Below are 22,959 nucleotides of genomic sequence, written 5' to 3'. Positions count from 1 at the left end.
ACTGATATATACACACCAGAAAACGATGGATGAGGAGAAAGAGGCAGAAGAGATTATTGTGGGTGTTAATAATAGATATGTCTCTGTGTATGTTATGGTAACAGCAGATTAGCTTCATTTTCATTTCGCATCAGTGACTGCTTGGTGTGCCTCTGATTTATCTACAGAGTATGTGCACATGTGCATACTGAATGTGAAAGAAGAGAAAGATGGAGGAAAAAAGAAACAAGGAGAGTGCATTTCAGTGTTTGATTTTTTCCGCTTCCAAGAGTCTTTTTGTACTCTGTTCCCCCAAAGGGTATTTTAGACCGTGTGCACTTCAGACTCGGTAGCAGATTGCAGATTGTTTGGTTATGTGACTACTATTGCAATGTGAACATGCTGGCTGTTGTTTGCTGTGCATGATGTTTCTATGTCATTTTCCAGTGTTGAGGGAAGAGTTTGAGTAGGGGCACTGAATAGTTGAATACTGGAACTATGTGTCTCACACACACACACACACACAGACCGCTTCAAGCAATAGGTCAACACCTAGTCACAGCACAGCAAATTTATTCTGGATCTGTTGATGAAACCAGGCTGCTGTATTGTGAAAACTTTAGTGCATAAGCTAGAATTTTTGCTCTTACATAAATGATTATTTTGAAGCCAAACTGGAAGTTAACAATCTGCTTTTTGTTATACGAGTGTGTTCATCTGTGCATAGTTCTGCATGCAGGCATATCAAAATGTCAGTACATCATTTTCTGTGTGTGTGAGCATCAGTGAGCATGTGTAAAATGAAATGTGTCGGTAAGTATTAATAACTAAGCCGGGTATGTGTCTGTGAGTGTGTCTCCTGCCACAATGTGAGCAACGACAATCGATGCATTTTATGGCTGCACAGCTCCATCCAAAGGAGATTTATTAAAACAGAGAGGACAAGCCTGGCTCCTTGCCACACACACACACACACACACACACACACACACACACTCCATCACTAACAAGACTGTGAAGTGAAGAAGACTGAAGGACTTACATCTTGTGTCTATGCAAACAGGTTTTCACTGAATAAACATGTGCATTACTGCACATAAAGACTGTTCATTACTATTCATTATTCATTTTCTTCATTATTTGGTATTTGTTGATTATTTTATAGATTAATCAAAGTGTCTCAAACATTTTAGCATGTGAAAAATCACCATTAGAATTTAAGACATCTCGAAGTTGTACTTTAAAGTCAAGAAAGAGAGAAACAAATTTTTATATTGGAGAAGTTAAACCGGCAAATGTCTGCATCTGTTTGCAATATTGCTCTGTTTGAGGTGAAGAAGTTTCCATGCATCAACCAACTTAAAGGCTCAAACTGCTGCCTCAATAGTCAAGGATCCGAAAAGGTGAGATCTGAAGGAACCAGTAATGGTAAAGTGTTTAATACAGAACATGTACTCATAGTCTTTTATTATGATCAGATACTGTATGATTTATACACAGAGACATCAGTTGCTGCACCTTATTAAAAACTCTTGCAATTACCATGTGTTTCATCGCTCCATTTGTCTTGAATAAGTGCTCATGAAAATACCTGGCGTTTCAGTCAGATGTTTGTGTATGACTCATATTTTCAGAGAGAACATCTACATTTTACTTGAATCTGCAGTATGTATAAAAGGCATAACAATACCTGTGTGTGTGTGTGTCTGAGCATGTGGATTTCTGAATATACAGTATAGTCACACAGAGTGTCAGCCAGTGCATCTGCATGCATATGTGAAAGTTCACACACACGTGTTTTCGTCTAAGTCAGACTGTTGTGCTGAGTGCTAAGCGACGTAAGCTGTAATTTCCAAGCCTGCCCTTTTGTTCCAACCTGGGTATTAAGCCTTACAGGATAATATGCACTTGGTGAGTACAACCCTGTATAACACACTGCTACATCCTGTCACAACATGCCTGGAGAGAGAAAGACAGACCAGAGGGGGGTGATAGGGGGAGAGGGCGGGGGGTAGACTAAGCAATTGAGAGATAGTTAAGAATGGAGGGAAGGAAAGTGGAGCAGAGGACAATAATTAGAAGGTGTGTGTCAACGCTGGTTGTAAAAGAAACTTATTCTATCACTGCTCACTGTGTTCCATTTCCTCTCACTGTCATTTGCTCTTCAGATTGCATTTAACAGTTAGTTCCTGCAGATGATTTTTCCCCTGTATCACTGATTACTGCAGTGTCAGAAGATAGTGCAATATGTCTGTCACAGTTTCCTGGGGTCAAAGGTGACAGCAAGCATGAAGGGATGTGTAGAAAGGCAACTGAAAAAGTGTTTATTCAAATGAAAATAAGGACAATAAAAGTGCTGGGCTCCATGAAAACTAAGTTTTTTTTTTCAGTCTACACTATCGATTAGGGGCATAGCTGTAGAAATCACGGATCAGTACGTACCTCAGTTTTGAAGTCACTGTTTGGTTCATTTTTGATATTCAGGTTTCGTGTGTTGTTAGAAACATACCCGATCGCCACTGAATGAACACATTAAGTGGAGGACCAGAACGCAATAAACACATAAGACGTCATATCCTCTCTTTGTTGTTGTATTTCACCAAAAAGCTGAAGCGTTCCCAAACTGGAGACCTTAATGATAAGGGTCTTCTAGCTCTTGGCCATGAGGTTCACTAGCCACTGTGCTTTGGTCCTTCACTTAATATTGTATGTTCATGTGGGAATGTGAATTTGAAAAAATGTTCAGCACGAAAACAAGCCACTGTTAACTACTATTACCGACTGCATTCAGTACACATCTGCACTGAACATAAAGTCTTGCACCGAAATGATTCGGTATGAATATGTGTACCTTTACACCCTTACTAATGATACACAGTAACGCAGTAGTAAGGCATGTATCCACACAAGTATGCATTACTTTGTGTTAAATCCTTTAGACAACCAACAAAAAAAATGAACATACAAACCAAAACACCCTTAAATTGTAAAAACGTGTGCAAGAACATGTATGGTACTACAAAGGTACTGCATAAATTCAAAATGGTGGTATGTCTAAGAAGCCTACCATAAAAATAACCATATGTGTCATGTTCACATATGTCTTCTGGTGCCAAAGCCTTCAGCATGGTTCAAATGGTGAAATTACTGATTATCAAACTTGTAGCCGATGGAATTTCTGATGGATGACTAATGAGTGAATAATGTCAACACTAGAGTACCTCACTAGAGTGGCACTGAAGTGAAATATTCCTTAATAAAAGCACTCTGTTGTCTCTTTCTTTGACTGCTCTGACTTTAGCCTTTTACCACTCTTCCCTTCCTCTCTCCTCTTTTTTCATTGCTGCTCTTTCTACCCAATATTTAATTTCTAGTCACTGCCTGCTCCCCTGCTGTCTGTGGAGATGTGACACACCTAAAACAGCAAAGAGGGTGCAGTTCGACAATGGAGGGAGGCAGTGGAAGAGAGGAAGAGGCTTGGGAGGTAGGAGGACGGCAGATGGAGATTGATGGAGGGAGAGATAGGGAGATAAAGAGAAACATGCCGTTGGGAGTGACAGAGGAGGGAGAGAGAGTGAGAGGGATGAGGGGCCTGCAGGCCTGAGAGCCACACATGGGTAAAAACAATTATTCGACGTCTTTCTATATCTCCTTTTCTCCCCCTTGCAAGCCTCTCTTTGTGGGAGGGGAGATTAATTCTCGTCTAGTCTACCTACGCCTCCAGGAGTTTGTTGTTGTTGATGATAAGTGTGTCTATGTATGTGTTTCTGTCTGCTTTTTCGTTTATCCTTTTCTGCTGTGGAAGGCAGGATGAGAATTTCTGAGGTGTATCCCACACCCTAGGGAAGCACAAAAAATCCCCTCACTTTCTCTTTTTTCCTAACCCTTTCCTTCCCTTCTTTTGCTCCATTTGTCTGTGTGAGACCATTCTCTGCCTTCAGTCTCCCCTCTGCCCTCTCTATCTCTGCCTTCTTTCCTCCAAGCCTATGCTCTTCTTCCCTCTCTTTCAGGGGGGTCTGTAAGTAATGGAATCAGTTCAGCTGATCAGCCGGAGGCAGAAAGTCAAGCCAAGTGCAGACTGAGAAGTGCAGACTGAACCTGCTGCTGGCTCTGTATGTGTGTGTGCGCACGTATGCCAAAAAAATCGCATAGACAGACACATGCATGCAAATAATGAGACAGAGAGACAGGAAAGGGGAGAGAGAGACACAATGAAAAAAGGATTAGGGAACCCTGGAGCATCGCTTGTCTTCTCCAAAGTTCCCCCAGAGAGAGGACACCCCTCTTCTTTGAGATGGGTGGGGGGAGAAGGAGGCAGAAGATGAAGGGAGGCATGAAATTCTTAGCTAAATATATCTTAATATAGCTGCTGCCATTTCCAACAAGTTATGGTCAAAATGGGGGATAAGAATAGCAGCATTAGAACTCAGGAAGAGGAAAGCAATGAGAAAATCAGTGTGTTAATATGGGAATGCTGTGGCCACTGGGGAGGTTGGGAGGAGAACAGAAGAAGATCAGACAGCAAAGAAAAATAAAAAACGAAGAAAAGATATGATGTTGGCTGGGCACGGAGCAAAAAAGAGAACAAGGTAAAACAGTGAACGAATGCAAGAAAGAAAGTGATTCGAGGAGGAAAACAAAACGGGAGGAAATGGCGTAGGTAAGGGGGTTTGTTCTTGGTGCTGCCATGCAAATGAAGGCAGCGCTGCAGCGATGCTAACTAACAGCAATTCACACTGTTGGACTCATCACTTATTAATGCTCTATGCTCCCCCTCCCTCCCATCTCTTTTTCTCTCCCTCTCTTTACCCATTCCCCTCTCCCCTGCTCTCACCAGGATCTTTCTTTTTTGCTCACTCTCTCGCTCGCTGTTGCTAGGGCCCATGCACTCACGTGACAACAACTGGGTAGGGGGCGCTGCGGTGGCACACAGCGACATGTTGGTGTGTGTTTTTGCTTGCATGCGTGCGTGCTTTGTGTGTGCGACAGAGTACCCTTCATTGGAGGTAAAGACGGAATCAGCCATTTAAATGATGGCGAGGGAGAACAGAGGAGTGGGGAGAAACTGCTAAACAGATCTGTAATTGATTCACAGGCCTGGGCTACAGGCCACAGAGGCGCACAACACATCTCTCTGTGCATCATGTCACTTTATTTTTCACTCTGTGCTTTTTAACCATCTCATTTTGAAGACTGTCATGACTTGTCATGGTTTCCCTTTTAGATTTTAAGGCTAAATGGACCACAAGCTCAGTACAATACAGATCAGTAGTTGTACAAATGGACTTCGCACACACACTTGCACACACATTCACACTCTGTCTCACGATCAACTGTATGTTCTGACTCCCGCTGTCTCACAATCCACATTGGCAGAGTGCTGCCAACAAACTCTGAGTATATGCGTTTTTTTGTGCAGCGCATCCTCACTACAGGATGCCACAGAGATGAGCAGACAGTGAAGTACACCTACATATTCCTCATTTATTCTCCTCCTCCAACTTTTTATTTCTGCCTTTCTTCAGTTTCACTGTGTCTCCATATGCCCTCCATCGTTACAATGCTAATTTTACTCATGTAGCTCTCTCTCACACACATAAGTTGTCCCATGTTCTGCAGTGGCAATGAAACATGCCATATGTACGCAAGATGTAGATGTTGACCACAGACTGTATATAAATAATAATCACCTTTGTTTGGCCAAGTATGTTACACACAAGGAATTTGTTTTCAGTATAGAACTGAGGCAGCCATCTGCGGCGCCAACTCACCAATGGCTGTAACCATCGGGGGCAACTTGGGGGTTCAGTGTCTTGCCCAATGACACTTTGACATGTGGACTGCAGGCACCGTGATTCAAACCTCCAACATTCTGGTTGGGAGACGACCGCTCTACCCACTGAACCACAGCCGCCCATCCACTTCCCTCCTCTATGCAAAAGTGAAGCCAAAATATCATGAATACAGTGGTGGCCATCTCGGCATTTTGCAATCACATTCCCCGCAGAAGCAATGAGAAGTGGAGTGACAGCATCAAACACCAATCAATGCTGTTAAATCATCCGAGATATACCCATTTTTATATCATCAAATAACTTGACCAAAAACAACAGAAATTACCTCTGGGGAAAATTATTTTGATTTGTTGTTTGACTTTTTAGTTTGGCTCATCAGGTAACATTGGGGGGGGTGTATGCAACCAGCCACCAGGGGAAGATTGACTCATGGTGGCGTCACTTCTAGGATTCCATATTTATATACAGTCTATGATGTCGACCTAAAGTTTTTTTTTTTTTTACAGCTGCTTTCACACGTTTTCTGAAACTTGGTGTCATTTTTATCAAATCTCTAAACACCAATCTATAAATTGCACACCCACAATGCAAAATGATCTCCTGCAAAATGAATACACTGCATTCAAATTACCGTAAACACATCTCAAAATTAAGTATTGGGTCTGGCCATAATACTTCAAACACAATTCCTCCTCTTCCAACTTGTGGTTGCACTCACTCCCTCCCTGCAATGTTCGGACCCATTGTTCTAAACAGGTAATCTGACCTTTGGCCTTTTCATAGCCATGGCTTTAGGGATGGCAGTGTTTGCATCTGTGAGGAGTGGGTGTGAGACACTGGTGAAAAGGTGTAGCATTTTGATTGGTTGCTTTTTTTTCCATGTGTGATTTTTGCGTAGATAATTTATTTTATATCAAGTATCGTGTGTAGTGTTTTGCAAAGCATTCTAGAGATTTAAAACTGAATGAAAGTTGAGAATTTGCTTATAGTTTTGCAGACATGGTGTGTGGTTTTGCTCCTTTAGTGACAGCTTTCAAATCATGTAACATGTAAAGATTTTGTGTGAAAGCGGTTGTAAAAACTGTAATGCATATGTGTTGCCTTTGACAGTGTATATGTAAGTATATGTTACAAACTGCCAGCTTGTTTAAAGCACAAACACTAAAGAGCTGCCATAGGAACTCAATGGTATGGTTGGCACAATTAAACTCGTGTGTGTGTGTGTGTGTGTGTGTGTGTGTCGGAGGGTATTAGCTACAGCAGATACTGTGACAGAGTAATAAAACAGTAATGTGGCATATGAGCCAGTGCTACAACCTGCTGTACCAGCAGTCAGTCCCATCCCTGACTATAACACTCATAAACGGAGGTGGATGTATTTGCGATGGGTAAATATGGTATGACAGACACATAATAATACATAAAAGGGCACAGAAGTTAATCAAATGTTTCAACAAAACAGCAAACAATCTAAGGTTGGAGAAAATAAGACTAATTGTTTTACAAATGTTAATGCCTTCTTATGTTCACTGGACTGAGCTGTCTTGTCACAATGACCTATTCCTTACTATAACTACCTACTGAAATGATACCAATAACCACATTTAGGCAGTTTGAAACCGTTTTGATTGACTTTGCTTAACTGTTGTCCAGTACACAGGCTTGCTGCAGTCAGCAATAACCACGAGCAATAACATGCAGAACACTATAACAAAACAGACACTAGTCTGCATAACATACAAAAATGCAAAAATTACAACCCCAAGTCAGAAAAAGTGGGCATAGTATGTAAAATCAAAATGAAAACTGAAAATAGTGATGTGTAAATCATCTGTGTCCTGTATTACATAGAACACAATGCGGCAGCACATTATTTGATGTGACACCTCATCAATTTTATTCTTTCAGGGCCAGTAATGAGGTAAAACAGTGAAATGGTGATTCCAGTTGAAACAGGTGATGTCAGCAGGTGACTGCATCATGATTTGGTACAAAAGTGGCGTCCAGGAAAGGCTGAGTTTTTAGGAGCAAAGATGGACTAAGGGCAGCCAGTTTGACAACATGGCATGAGAAAATGATTGAAATGTTCCAAGAAAGATAGGAAGGGATTCAAGGAATCTGGAGGGATGTCAGTGCGTAAAGGGCACAAACCTAAGCTGGATGACCACGCTCTCCGATCCCGCTGACAGCACTGCATCTTCTATAAGTGATATAACCACATGGACTCAAGATTATTTTGGCACATCTGTGCCAGGCACATAGTTACACTCATAAATGCCACTTAAAACTGTTCTGTGCCAAAAGGAAGCACAGTGTCAACAGTGTCCAGAAGCTCAGTCGACTGCTCTGGGATCAGAGGCAACTGGGATGGACCATCACTCAGTGGAAACCTGTACTATGGTCAGAAGAATCAGTGTTTCAGGCCTTTTTTAGAAGGAATGGCTGTAGTGTGCTCCATACCAATGACAAATAGGACAATCCAGACTGTTACCAGCAACAAGTCCAAAAGCCAGGGTCTGTCATGGTCTGGGGTTGTGTCAGTGCCCTTGGCAAAGGGAACGTACACGTCTGCAATGTCTCCATTAATGCTGAACAATACATTGAGATTTTGGAGCAATACATGCTGCATTCAAGATGAAGTCTTTTTCCAGGGACACCCATGCATATTTCAACAAGACAATGCAAAACCTCATACTGCACATTACCAAGGCCTGGCTGTGGAGGAAGAGGGTGCGAGTGCTGGACTGTGTTGCAGGCATCAGAGCTGAAGTGACTGTTTATTTTGAACAAAAAAAAAAAAAAAATTGATGAGGTGTCACATCAAATAATGTGCTGCTGTATTGTTTTCAGTGTAATACAGGACACAGATGATTTACACATCACTATTTTCAGTTTTTATTTAGATTTTACATAATGGCCCAGCTTTTTCTGATAAGGGGTTGTATGTTAAAATTGTATAAAGCATTTGTTCTTTCAAATGGTGAACAGGTAAAGAAGCAATTTTTCAGCATGAAAAAGAAGAAAAGACTCAGGCCTGTTGCCTCCTTCCTCCTACTCCTCCTCCTCCTCTCCTTCCCCTCACTAATTTATTTGATAATTACCAAAGGCCTATTATGGCTGATTTTAAGGAGGCACTGGGAAGCCATAGTAAAAGCTATTTCATTTGAGCTGCTCATACTGTATCTATGCTCCCTCCTTGCCTCATACATATGAGCAAACAAATACACACACACACACATATATATATATACACACACACCATATAAAACATGACTTGCTGTGAGTCCATTCAGGACAACATGTAATTAACACTCTCACAGCACCTTCACTCACATCTAGGGGTATATTGATTGTACTGTAAGTGTGTGTGTGTGTGTGTGGGGGGGGGGGTCAGTGCACACATGCATGAGCACGCATGTATACATGCAAGTATGTGTGTGTAGGGGTTGAAAGGTGGGCAGGGGTGAAGGATAATAAAGATTGGATTCTAATAAAATGTTCTCATCCTCCTAAATCCCCCTCCTGCCCTGTCCCCCTACCTGCCATATTAACACCCCTATTACAAGGGTAGATGAATGAAAATGAACAGAGCTGTGGTGTGATTCCCCAAGTGTCAAATCAATACCACTCCCCTCCTCCTCTGTTCCTCTCCCGCCTTCCAGCCCACCCTCTGTCTCTTCATCTCTGCTGCTATCATTTTCCTATTCTCCTCTCCTCTGTTAGGTCTGAAGAATTGGCATGTGTTTGACAAAGGGAAATCTACACCCAGCGACAATAGGCTCTCGCCTTATCTGAGCCTCCCTCCCTCTCTCTCTCTCTCTCTCCCTCTCTACTATGAAAATGAATGACGCTTGCTCCTATCTCTTTCTATTCACATTCAAAGCAGTCTATAATAGTTAAGTACTGCTGAGAACAAGCCAGACATAAAAAGAACAACAAGGACTGCATATTACTACCACCTTTTTTGCAGAAAGACTCAATCAGAGACAAAGGCTTGCGTAACGACTGGCAAGAGGTTATGTCAAAATAAAGAAGGTTAATAAAGGAGAGTTGTGTGAATCGCACAGACTCTGTCTCTTTCTCCCTCTGTGATTGCAGGACACTCATAGAGGGTAGAGTAACTGAAAAGGAAACACTCACTCTATTCTTACTTCTCTACAAGTGTTCTGGTTTATCAGCCCCAACTCTTGACCTTCTCATTTCCCTCTCCTCCCTCATTCTGTGCTTTCCAGGCCCAGTGTGACACAGTGATCTCACGATAGGTATGCAGAGGACTAATGTGATCATTAAAAAGGCATGCTTCACCATCAAATGCCAGCTGCTACCCAATACCACCACCACGTCTCCGGTTTTCTTTGTCTTTCCTTCTTTCGATATCTGTTTCCGTGGTTTCTCTGTTCTCTGACTCTCTCTCTCTTCCTGCTGCTGCCTCTCTGTTTCTCTGTCTATATCTGTTGTTAGAAGGTAACACCCCGAACTCCCACGCACCCCTCACTCTCTCTGAACAGCTCATGCTTGAGACTGGAGAGCGAAAAAGAGAGGAAGAAGAAAAACAAATAAAGGAAACTGAAATATACACTCATCCAAATGAAACGAAATGGAAAGAAGGCAACATCTGATGATCAGTCTGTTTTCATCATCAGCCCACATCTTCATCTCTGTCTTTCCCTCTGTAATGGTTAAAGGCCTATGCCATACCTAATTGGGATGGCCATAAATATTCAAGCAGCAGGAACAAATGGAGGGAGGGATGAAAAGAAAATGGTTGGAAAAGTGAGATAAAGGAAAATATACAGGAAACACCCAGTTGTCCTCCGATTGCATGTTTTTCTTTTATGTTAAATTTATGTTCTGTCAGAGTGCACGCAGAAATAAACACATAACTAAAAAAAAACAGGCTCTAGATACATTTATCTGTGGTTCCATTCAGTTGCCGCCAACAACAAACATAGAAACATACTCCTGACTTGCCAACGTGTGGTGCACTGTGTCACTTTGGTCTTTAATTATTTAGTCTCATAGATAATAGATCGAGACATGCTCGTCAGTCATGAGAATGCTAACAGGACATATCTAATGGATTATAAACACATACACAGTGAGCACAAAGAGTGAAATCTAGTAAAGCGTGACCTTATTTCTGCTGTGGAAAACACAAAAACAACAGTGAACTGTGAACCATCAAATTTCACACACAGGTCTGCTTTATGCGACTGTCATCCATTACGAAGAGGCAAACAGGGAACACTGATAATGGATCTTCTGAAAGCAGCATTCTGACTTTGTGCTTAGCTTTTGAACTTGATTATTTGTGTAAATCTAACAATGCTATATTGTATACACACAGGTATCTGCACACATACAGTGCTCCTTCTGTGTTGAGAAGGAGAGAGACAGAGCAAGTGCTGACACACGTGATAAACTCTCACACAAATCAATAAAGTCTTGCCCTTTGTAAAGCCACATTGTCCTCAGTGGGAGTACTACACTGCCACAGCATGTAAGCAGCACCACAGTGACACATACTGAATCTCAGAGAGCACGGGGTCACCGGGGAGCAAGGCCTGTGTGCGGATGAGTGCACCTTGCATGGCAGGCAGCTGTGAGGAGTGAGGGACGAAGGGAGGGGAAAGGCCCGCCATTCTCCTACGCATTCATTCCTCAGCTCCCCTCGTTTGCCTGCGCCACCGTGATGATGCACCCTTGCCGCTGTTGCTGGGCATCTTGGCGACAGAGACCCAAAAGAGGATGATGAGGAGGAGAAGAAGGAGGAGTCAAAGCAGGAGAATGAAATGAGGGATGATGAGAAGCAAAAGAGCTGCAGATGTTACAGATTGGAATGGAGTAGTGGTGACATGCTAAAAGCGGGTCCCCCTGATGTTGCAGGGAGGCCTGAGGGGCCCAAGGTACATGCTAGAGAGGAGAGAGAGGCAGAGCAGCAGCTGCATGACTGTCTTGTCTGCCTCACTGCCCCCCTACATTCTGTCCCACTTTAGCCCAATGTCACTGCCAGAGCAAGGGGGAGGGGACATAAAGAAGAGACAGAAAGCAGAGAGACAGAGCAAAACATGAGGAAAGTGAAGAGCAACTAAGAGGAAGAGAAGCAGGAAAGCCCAAATGAGGATTGGAGGGAAAAGAATGAAGGAAAGGAAGAATGATGATGAGGAGGAGGATACCGATGCTGGAAGAAAGTCCGACTAAGGTGTCATCACAAGCTCTGGTGTATCCAGATTTTTTTTTCTTTTCTTCTCTAACAATCCCTGGCCTGGGAACTCTTTTCTGTCTTCTTGTCACACAAACATACCCCAATCAGAACATGTAGAGTTACGCAAGCAGTCAAGCACAAAGTCCCTGTTGCAAGTACATGTATGTGTAAACGTGCGCTTACACATGGCTGCAATACACACACAGGGTGGCTCGTCAGGTGTGCTTTGTGGTCTTGTTAGCTGATCTACAGTAGCAACCCATGGCGTGGTGATGTGTGATTCTGAGTGATGCACATGTTTAACAAGACAACAGTGCAACACAAAAGGCCACAATGGAAAAATGGTTCAATAAACACCACGTTTCTTTCACTTTGCTGGGCTTTGATGCTGTTACATTTATTAACTGTTCTACATGTCATTTACTATTACCGATAGCTGCAGCCCACTGGACACACACAACTTAGCACTGGCCTTTACACTATAGTCATAATAGAGACAGGAGGTGTGGGAGTCAAAGTAGTGGGGAGAAATGACGGAATTAAAAGAACACACTGATTTAGCAATACACTACTATAAAATTGTTAGACTCATGACAATATAGGACAAGCATTTAGAAATAATGGATGCATGGATTATTCTTTCTTGTCAAAACCTGGTGCCTACATTACCCACAATGCAATTTAACTATCAAGAGTTAAGTTACAGATTCAGTTGTGTTATGATCGTAACGGTTATGCTTTGAGCTGCTGAAGCCTCAGACAGAGGAGTTTACTACAGAAACCTGATGACCCCACTCCACCCACACCTTCAGCTGGTTTCCATAGTCAGACTTGTAGCCCCAGTCACAGCTGACTCAAATATCACTCGAGGCAGCTTCTTAGACTTCTTGCAGTTCTATCACCCGAGGCTTGATACAACTTTTTTCACATATTCAGTAGTACTAAATGGTGTAGTCTAATGATGAATGTGCAATATGTGTTTGTTTTTAAATGGTGAAGACTCATGATGGCTTTTGCTGTTTCCATGAATGCGGATTAATAAACTTTACCTCTACCTTTACCTCAAATAAATGTTTGGCCCATATTTAAATAAGGTAATTTTGCAAAAAACGCATCTGGTCACGGTGATGAAGAATTTGAAGTAATGTTGTGCATGTGTGCTTGCAGGGTAGCATTAGACCACTGCAGATTAAATACCTCAAAGTGTGATTACATTTGAAGAACAGTGCCCCCCACTCCCCCCATCCCAGCCCGACCCATACCATTACAAATCCCTACAATGCTCAGTGTGTTCAACCAGTTAACCAGCATACAATATTTTCAACAGCACTGGAAAAAAATGGAATTAAATTTAGCCAACTGTACTGTGCACCAGGGTAAAGTATGTTAGTGCAGTCACTATTACCTAATTGAGGTGCAGCCTCAACTGTTGGCTGAGTCACTGGACAAAAAGTCCAACATGGCTAACAAAACAGACTATGCTCACACTGTGATACAGGAGTGTCAGATAAAAATCTACATTTTATAATAGTCTTATCTCAAACACGTGGATCTGTTTCAGCATTGTGGTTCATGTAATGTCCGTCCAACCAAATCTGAAAAGCTTCTGACAGTGGCCTACTCATCAGCCTAATGAAACTTCAAAAATAAGCTCAAGCTGGAAGACAGTGATTGGTCTGATGTCCTCATCTCACCAAGTCTTAACCTGTCAGTTATTACCAGATGATCTTACGGTGCCTGTTGTTCTGTAAACCCATGATCGCTCTCACTAAAAGACAAACTATTTTATCTGCACAGCCATCACCATATACAGTAACTGATGCTCTAATTGCATTTGTAAATAGTAGGCATATTCTTCTCTGCTTGACCCCGTGTCATTACAGTGTTTGTGGGAATATCCCAAGTCTCTTATATGTATGATCAAAATGACTGCACACTGATCTCAGCTCTCGATTCAAGAGCTAATGCTAGCTAGCTAGCAGCTGTCGACTGATGACACAAACACTGCAGATTAATCGCTTTCTGTCCTGTCTGTGCTCAAACTGAACAATAAAGTGGATGTTTGTACATAATTGAAGCATCCACTACTATATGTAGCTGTATGGGATAGTACTTATTTTTTTAATTAACTCATAGATGCATGCAGTGTATATATCTATGATAGATAATGAGCATGATGCTCTAAAAATGGCACATTTGCCCAAAATTCAACACAGCGTGACATCAACTTCATATTCTCTACAGATGCAGCTGTGTAGAGCAGATCATTATACCCTGAAAGAGCCCTGGCAATCTCCTGGCCACTGCCCTTACCCATATCTAGGTTTTACAACAGAACCCCTTCTTCTTTCTCCCCATCTGTCCAATCTCTGTAGAGTCCTCAACATCCCTCCCTAAAGAGTGGGAGGTCTCGTCCAGGGCTGGCACTGGCTAGAGGTGGCATTTGCCAAGGTCATTCAGCATGTCTGTGTGCAGGCCACCATCTCTGCTGCATGAGAGAATTCCAAAGTTTTATGTTTGGATACAAGAACAGTGCAAACCTTTTTGTATTTCAGGTTATAATGCAGTATGTAGAGTCGAGGCCATCTTATGACGTTGCCTAGCTGTCTGCCTGCAGTATAAGGAAAGGCAAGGTTTGCTGCTGCTGCTGCTTGGTTTTAATGGGCTAGCAACTGAAGCTGAACCTCAAATCATCATAATGAGAGAGAATGAGATCCACATACACTAGGGGGAGGGAAGGAAGGTAGATAAGGAGATGATGTAGAGAGAGAGAAAGAAAGGGTAGCAAAAGAAACAGAGGGGGGAGGAGAGAAAGGGAGAGATAAGGAAAGGGGAAAGAGGGATGAGAAGTGAGAGGTTCCTCCGCATCTCTGATTTGCTTGGGTGATATTCATCAGAGCGACAGAGCGTAGGGGAAGAAGAGATGGAGGGAGGCAGCAGCAAGGGAGGAGGGAAAAGAGAGAAAGGAAGCAGAAGAATTTTTTGTTTCTAAAAGCCATTTGTTTTTATTAAGTTTCCCTGCCTGTCCTTGTAGCTGTTTCCTCTGCTCTACACTGGCTTGTATTTGTTTATGTTCGGTTACAGGGCCACGGCTATAGAGGTATTTACAAGCATAAAACAAAGTGTTGCATTCAAAATACATGATTTTTTTTTGTTCTTGTTGTTTTGCTGTTGTTTGGCTATGGTGAAGAAAAGAGAAACGATGAAATAGCAGAAGATATCCTATCTAAATTCATCTAGATGTCTTATTTTAATTGGCCTTAAATGACAGGACTGGTGATTTTTTTTTTTTTTTTTGTGTGTGTCAATAAAGAATGAAACTAACAATTTCTTATCCTTTTCAAGTACTGTACTGCCTGTGTAGCCAAAGCCTGGATTGACTTATTCCTCTGTGCTACAAGTTTCCATCCACAAACTATTAAAACACATAAATGAGTCACACATTTGCCTGGCTGACATGTTCCTTTATTATAATGAACATGGCTGCTGTAGTTTATTTTCAGTCAGTCCCACATTTTCTGTCCTGATCCAATAAAACCTCAGTAATGCACCAAATGTATACAGATTCAGAGCTGAACTTGTCCTCAGTAAATACATTTATTTTTGTGACCTGTTATAGATTTACATCATCAGTAGCAAAGAACGGCCTGTGTGCAATGAACAGGGATCTGGTGACCATAAGAACAACATAGACTAATGGCAGTCTTCTTTAATGTAAAATGAAGCTTTTTTTATTTGAAAGGCACTCCATTTCAACAGCAGACGAAATGGAATAACAAGAGCACATAAGTAATATGGAAGGTGAGCAAAAGCAAAGCTGAAAAATATTAAGAGACTGGGTGCAGTACAGTGTGGGAGAGGAAGCTGGGAAAGAGCGAGGGATGTGCAGAAGGAAGAGAGTGGGAGAATGAGGAGGGGAGGAGGGGGAGGGAGGCGGAAGAGAGGGAATGTGACAGAGTGGTGACAGAGGGAGAGAGCAGAGCGCTGTGTGTGTCAGAACCGTGTGTGTCTCTGTGCTCATGTCCCCAGGCACAGGCAAACATTAGCTGCATTAAGTGAAATGACAGGTCCCTCCCCATTACCACTTCTGGTGGCCCAGGGAGGAAGAGAGAGAAAGAAAGAGAGAGAAATAGAAGACACTGTGGATCTTACCAACTGTCTTTACAATTCAAACACATGATGTGTGTCACCCTACCGTGCATTATACACACATATATACATCATGACATACCTGAATAGAAACAGTGCAGACACAAAACAACACAAACATCATGTGTTTTTTGCAGAATGGCCACTTAAATAATCCTGACAATCTAAAGTAACAGGAATTACTTGCAAAAAAAAAAGGTAGACACCACACAAACATACAAAGTCTTTTCTCTTTTCTCTAAAATCCTGCTACCACACAGTATGAATTCCCTTGTGTGCAAGAAAACACACTCCATTCATCATACACACTGACAGCTATCTACTGTCTTGTGTATTGTTATATACAGTGCACACTTATCTCTAAGTATGCACGGGTGTGTAGTGTATCATTCCTTCTCTGCTTAAATATTGATTGTTGTCTTATCTGAAGTTCAGGGTTAAACACCATCTGCTGCCTCCACCCTTCAATTATTCAGTTGCACCACCACCAAACCCCTCTAATCCAAAACGCACACATACAGCACTGCATATACACACATCCTGGGAGTGTATTTCCTTTTTCAGTGCGTTGTACACGTAATACTGTCCATATTGTACATGGTACTATGCAAAGTGGCTGAGTTATCTGTTAACAGTTATTCTGATGGAGCCTCTTTCATCACACAGTTTCACACAAGCACACACACAAACGCATACTGTTCATTGCATGAGTTTAGCTGATAGCACTGGAGCGGCAGGAGGTCAGCCCCTGCTCTCTGAAAAAGCACTACTCTGTGGGGTAGGGATGGGGGTTCGGAGTTAACATCACACTTTGTTAAGGCCAACTCTTCTGACCTGAACAAAAGCACCAAGAACAATAATTAGCTGAAGGTGGAAGACAGAAAGAATGAATGAAAGGAGGTGGGAAGGACAATGAGGAATAGCAAAGAGGACAGACAGGAAGGAGAGAGAAAGAGTTAAATAGCTGGAGAGACTGAGTGTGTGGGAGAGAAGAAGAAGAGCAGCAGAAAAAGACGGCTAAGGCTTAAAAGGTTGTTGACCTCTGGCTAGGAGCTTGTCACTATAGTGTAGTGGGTGGGATGGGGGGGCTGTTTGTTAGTGAAGATGTTTTTCCTGAAACGCACCGTCTCTGCACTGCAGTCTGTGAGCCTATGCATGTATGTGTGCTGGTGATTGTGTGTAATCTCCCCAGGCAAATCCCTCTTTAGCCAAAGCAGGGAAGAATAGAGAAGAAAAGGAAAAGCCATCTTTATCCAAATCCAATTGCAGCTGGAAGGACTGAATGGAGTGAGGGGGGGAGGAGGAGTAGACATTGTAATTTGTCTGAGGGATTACAAGGAGTGCTGGCAGAACATGACTGCTGACTGTAAGTGTGGGTATTTATTTGTGTGTGTGTGTGTGTGTGTGTGCGTGCATGCGTCCTATGACCTAACCCTATGAATTCAGAGCACAACAACATCAGAGACAGTATTTCTGTAACATAACTAGAGCAGAAAACAAAGAATATTTCTTTACAGCCCTGCTCACTCCAGGTAAACATCAAACCCTCTTTGTGACTCAGTTCATAATAACAACCAGGAGGTTGACCTGGAGGGCAGATTACTGGCCCCCTCTTTAGCCCAAAATCAAGACATATCATCTCTCTCATAATTGATTAGAGCTCATTTGGTTTCACTTTCATCATCAGTGGTACCATAAGTCAAGTCAAGTCAAATTTATTTATAAGCACATTTAAAACAACATGGGTGGTACATAAGTGCTGTACATAAATCAATAAAAAATGACAAATATAAGACAAGCAATCAGCAGAAATATAAGAAAAGAGGTATCTTAACCAGGTTTAAAAATGGGCTTGTAAATAACACAAATATTTCCAGTGTTGGTGCTTCTCAGATGTGTAAGGGTAAGCCGTTCCACAGCTTAGGGCCATTTATCACGAAGGCACAATCCACTCTGAGCTTCAGCCTGGACCTCGGAATGACCAGGAGCATCTGGTCCAAGGGCCTGAGAGCCCTGCAGGGAGACTGCATATGTACAATGCAGCTACCCCATTTAGTGCCTTAAAAACAAAAGCTTAGAATCAATTCTGAACTGAACCGGTAGCCAAGCAAGAGATTTAAAGAGCCCGTGTGATGCTTTTCCTTGTTTTCTGACTTATCCACAATGCTACAATGATGAATTATCATCTTAGACGTGACTTAAAGCTCTTGCAAACTCTTGCTCGTGAGACTTTTTTCTAACAAAATTAAATATGTGATAGTTTAAGGATTTCCTTGAATGGGCATTAAATCCAGGCCGTTGTGCAATCATGTGAGCTTGCCCGACATCCACCGGTGCCCCACCATATACCCGGGAATGCTCCTGTACAAGGACTCGCTGTTTTACCTGACTGTGTCTAACCTACAAGCAGCCGCCAGTGAAGCCCCCATTGGCGGTGAATGATCAGCTCATCAATGCTGGATTCCCCCGGAGCACAGTACCTGTTTGCTTTGACTGCTTGAGGCCAGTGTGTCTGCCTTGTGTGATGTGTTTCTGGTTAAAAAGCGGATTACTTAATTTCACTACTTTGGGACTGTATGTGGTCGTGTGGGGGAAGACGCAGTGAGCACTGGTTGGATTTACCGACCTTGGAGCTATTTGAAAGGGAGTGATGTTTCTACTACTCAGTGGGACTTAACGATAAGTAAAAACAAAAACAAAACATAGCATGTCTGTTAATTAGTGTAATCACGGTTCGTTGTCCTGTGCGCTTGCGACACACTGGCAATGGGACCGTTCATGAACTATCCTCTCATTTTTAGGAAGAGACCTTCTGGTTTTATCATTCTGAAATAATTCCAGACTATTTGGGGATATGAGGGGTGCAAACCTAATCTACCCAAGGTTAAACATTAAATGGCTGGAAACAGCAAAATGAGCAGCCATGGGCACTTTAAACTCTGAATCCAAAAGCAAATATGTATCCTAGTCAGGAAGCTTGAGTTTTTCAGTTTCTCTTTATACAACTGAAGGACCTAAAGGATGCAAACTCAACCCCTCCCCCACCCCTACTGAGACTTTACATTGACTAACATTCATTTCCTGTAGACTTATCCGAACCTTAACCATAACCACTACTTTCCCAACACCCAAGCCTAACACCTAACCTTAAACCATGTTGCCACCCTAAAATTCAGTGATTTCCTTGTGGGGACCACAGGCTGGTCCTCACAAGGATGGCCGGGTCCCCACAATATCAGTGTATTAACAGGTTTCGGTCCTCATGATGTAAGTAATACAAAGGCCCCCCCCCCACACACACACACACAATGTGACTGGGCAGTCAACAAACAGAAACAAAACCACTGGTGTCCACTCACTCATCTTTCAAATTTAGAGGTATCCAGACTGCTGAAGGGTTACAGAAAGGAGAGAAAGGGAAAGAATGAGAAAAAAAAAAGATTGTGGAGGAGAGGAATGGGCTTTAGGCCAGAGTCTGGGTGTCATGGTTTCATGTGATGTGACTGTACGAGACACAAGAACATATATATCTGCCTGGAGCCGGGTAAGAGTTGAGGACAGCGAAGTCAGATAAGTGTTAGCGTGAAACAACATCAGTGTCTTTCTCTGTCTCTGTGAGTGACAGTGATACAAGGCAGCTTGCCCCTTGCACATACAACACAAACACACACACAGGTGCCCAACGGCTCTATGTAGGAACAGCTGTTTTGCTGTGACACACAGCATACACTGCACATCACATCGGATATACACACAGCCACTCCTTACCCAGAAATCCATGGACCACAGTGACACACAAGGTGCGGCTGCTTTCTTCACCAAATGCTGACACAATCTTCTGGCCATTTTAAACTGTCAAGTTACATTCACAAGATACACACTCACACACGTCTGTGTAGAGTGCTGTCCTGCACTACTCTGAGAGGATACACAGGAAAATGAATGCACCTACTGTACCTACTCAACAACAGAGATTCAGTAGAAGTAAGTTTGGGAAATATGACAATGCCTACAATGGCGTGATTGAGATTTGTTAACCAGCACGACTTTCTTCAGACAGAAAAAACAGAGAGAAAAAAAAAATCATAAAAGCCATATAAAAACTGGAATCCATTTTAAAATTTACAAATACACAAACAAAAAATGACACCACCACTGTGTAATAACTGCACAGCCATATGGTGTTTGCTACTAACATCAATATAAGGCAACTTTAAAATTAAGTTTCCAAAAGCTTTAAACACTACAAGGCTCATTTTCCTGCATTTGAGCAGACCTGACAATGCTTAAGAAATTAAAGCAGTCATCACATTGTATGCATTAACAGCAAGCTGTTTCACTTCATGCAATTAGTAACAATAATAATAAAAATCCATAAGCTGAATGTTTTATTTTTCTCTTTTCGCCTTCTTTTACACCCCTGTTGCTCAATAAACCTACGCTTCCTTCTCACAAAGCCACAGGTAAGCTCTGAAAAACTGGAGGAGATTCCGAGTGCTTTTCTATGTTTTCCGCCTCTTCTCCTCTATCAGGCAGAGGGACAGAGGTGAGGAAAGGGGAGAAAGGGAACAACGGGGGGGAAAGACAAAGAACGTGAGCCCCCATAGCAGCACTTAAAGTATGACTGCATTATTGATGAGGAGACAAAGTGAAACATTTATTTATTATCAAGGATGTGTAGAAGCCAAGCGAATCCCTGCGGAGCTGAGACAGAGAGAAGAGAAAAGAGTAAGCAAGGGTCAAGACAGAGAGGCCATGTTAAAAGAGCAATGTCTAAGGAAGCTTGAGTGTGTTCTGTGTGTGGGTATGAAGTGGAAGGTCAAGCCTAAGATGTGTCCTGTGTGTTTTCTCTGGTCAGCTTGGGGATTTCCTCAGGGCTGATGGATCAAGACCAGGCCAGAGAATTATTTATGTCCTAAACAGGCTTCTATACTACACTGTGCATTTAACCCATGTTCTAGGCCTGTTATAGTTCATCCCTCTTCTCTGGTCATACATTATCCCCATCTGTCTGTTTCTTTGCTTACTGTCTCAATTTGAAAATAAAAATGGATATGGTTATGGTTTTGGGTCTCTCTAGACATTTTTCTGTTGCTTGGTTTGACATTTAATCAGTCTCAAACCTTGTGAAGATGAGTCCCCATCACAAGTTCCCAGAGCCCAAGGTTAGCCCAACTTTAAATTGCCTGTTATTTCTCAAACCAACAAATTCAAAAAGCAGAGACATTCAATTTACAGTGGTATTACTGTCAATTGATAAAAACACAGAGAATGTTAAAGGTGACTAATGGAAACATGCTTAGTGTCCGTCAGGACACTAAGCATGTAATGCAAATAGAGATACAAATACAGTATATTTGTGTGAACTGAACCTTTTTCTCTTTGTGCTTAACAACTGCGCTTACCTTGCAGCCCTTTGACCTTACATCATAAATGTACAGGGACACAGGAAAAAAAGAGAGAAACTGGGTAGAAATTTCAGAAAGGGAGGATTTAGTGGGGAGCTGTGAGAGTAAACTGTCACACTAACACACTCAGAGCCACACACCACAAGCATGGGGAGTAGCTAGATACAGCTAATGTCTGAACGGTCAGTGCACTGGCTGTGTGAGGCAAATAAACACAGACTAAAACCCTTCAGCGATCAAATGACAAGGCAAAAAAACAAAAAACAAAAATGGCTAGGTATTCAATCTGACTGTATGTTTAGGTTTAAGAAGTTAAACCCTGCAAATGGTTTGCATCTTATGCTTGATGCAGGATGTACAGTAAACATTTAACTGTTAATCAGTATTGTCTTTCCTCATTAGTTTTAATCTAATCATTCATCTGTTCATTGTTTAAAACACACTATAGACTATGTACACACATAGACATACTGTACATAAAAGTGACCAATGAAAGGACAACCTAATGTAAGAAAAAAATGAGAAAAAAACAAAACAAAACAAAAAAAAAACAGATACATAGAGGTAACTTTATTGTGTCATATGGGAAAAGAAATGAGTAGAAGATTGATAAGTGACAAAACCAATCAGGAACTGTCAGGGTCAGGTGAGATACGCCTCACAAGTTCCGCCCTTGGGTAGAGTCAGGGGTGTGGCAGAACAGAAAAACGGAGTATGGACAGAGATTAAAAGAGCTACATGTTTTGGGAGTTTACCTGGGTAGTGTGAGCAGAAAAGGCCAAAGACACTTTAATATTGAAATTGGATATATGACATAGCGACTACGGATACAGTCGCGAGGGAAAGGAAGAAAAAGAATTGGCACCAATTGAAAATTGGTCGTGGTAGCGAGTGAAAGCACTGTGAGCTAAAGATAATAGCTAATGGCTGACGCCATTAGCTCGTGTCCGGGCCAGCAGTGAATTGGGGAATTGGGGTAAAACTTTATGGTTACACCTATTTATTTTGTTGAATTTTATGAGAAATTAAATTGAGTGTTATGTTAAAACCATGCCATTGTGTGTTGAAGAGATAAAACGGCTGCGTTGTGTGTGCGCCATTCTGAGCGGACATTACCGTATGCTCGTATTAATACAAGGAGATTGGTGAGCCATACATTTTGTTTATGTATATATTTGTGATTAATATACGCTGGAAATTTAAATACTGTATGTTTAAGTATGTGTAGGTAAAGTCATAATGTTGTTGTTAGACTTAGCATTATAAAAATATAGTGTTAAATACTGGAAGTTGAATGTACTGAGATACTAAGAGTAATTGTTTGATCCTGTTATCACAGGTCAGGTTTTTTGTTTTGGGACATTCTATTCCATTCGTGAAATGATCATAAATCATTCTTGGAGTTCGATGGCGAGCCTCCCAG

At 42.0% G+C, this 22,959-nt stretch overlaps 1 protein-coding gene across 3 annotated transcripts in view; it reads right to left on the bottom strand.

Moving 5' to 3' along the window:
• Positions 1–22,959, bottom strand: part of dscaml1 (Down syndrome cell adhesion molecule like 1) — a 99,497-nt gene that overhangs the window by 38,152 nt on the left and 38,386 nt on the right. The gene's annotated exons all lie outside the window — the stretch shown is intronic.

This window comes from Monopterus albus, unplaced genomic scaffold (assembly GCF_001952655.1).
Source record: "Monopterus albus unplaced genomic scaffold, M_albus_1.0 scaffold45.1, whole genome shotgun sequence".
In the NCBI taxonomy this organism is placed as follows: Eukaryota; Metazoa; Chordata; class Actinopteri; order Synbranchiformes; family Synbranchidae; genus Monopterus; species Monopterus albus.
The sequence above is the reverse complement of the archived record's forward strand: the minus strand, read 5'-3'. Positions and strand labels throughout refer to the sequence as shown.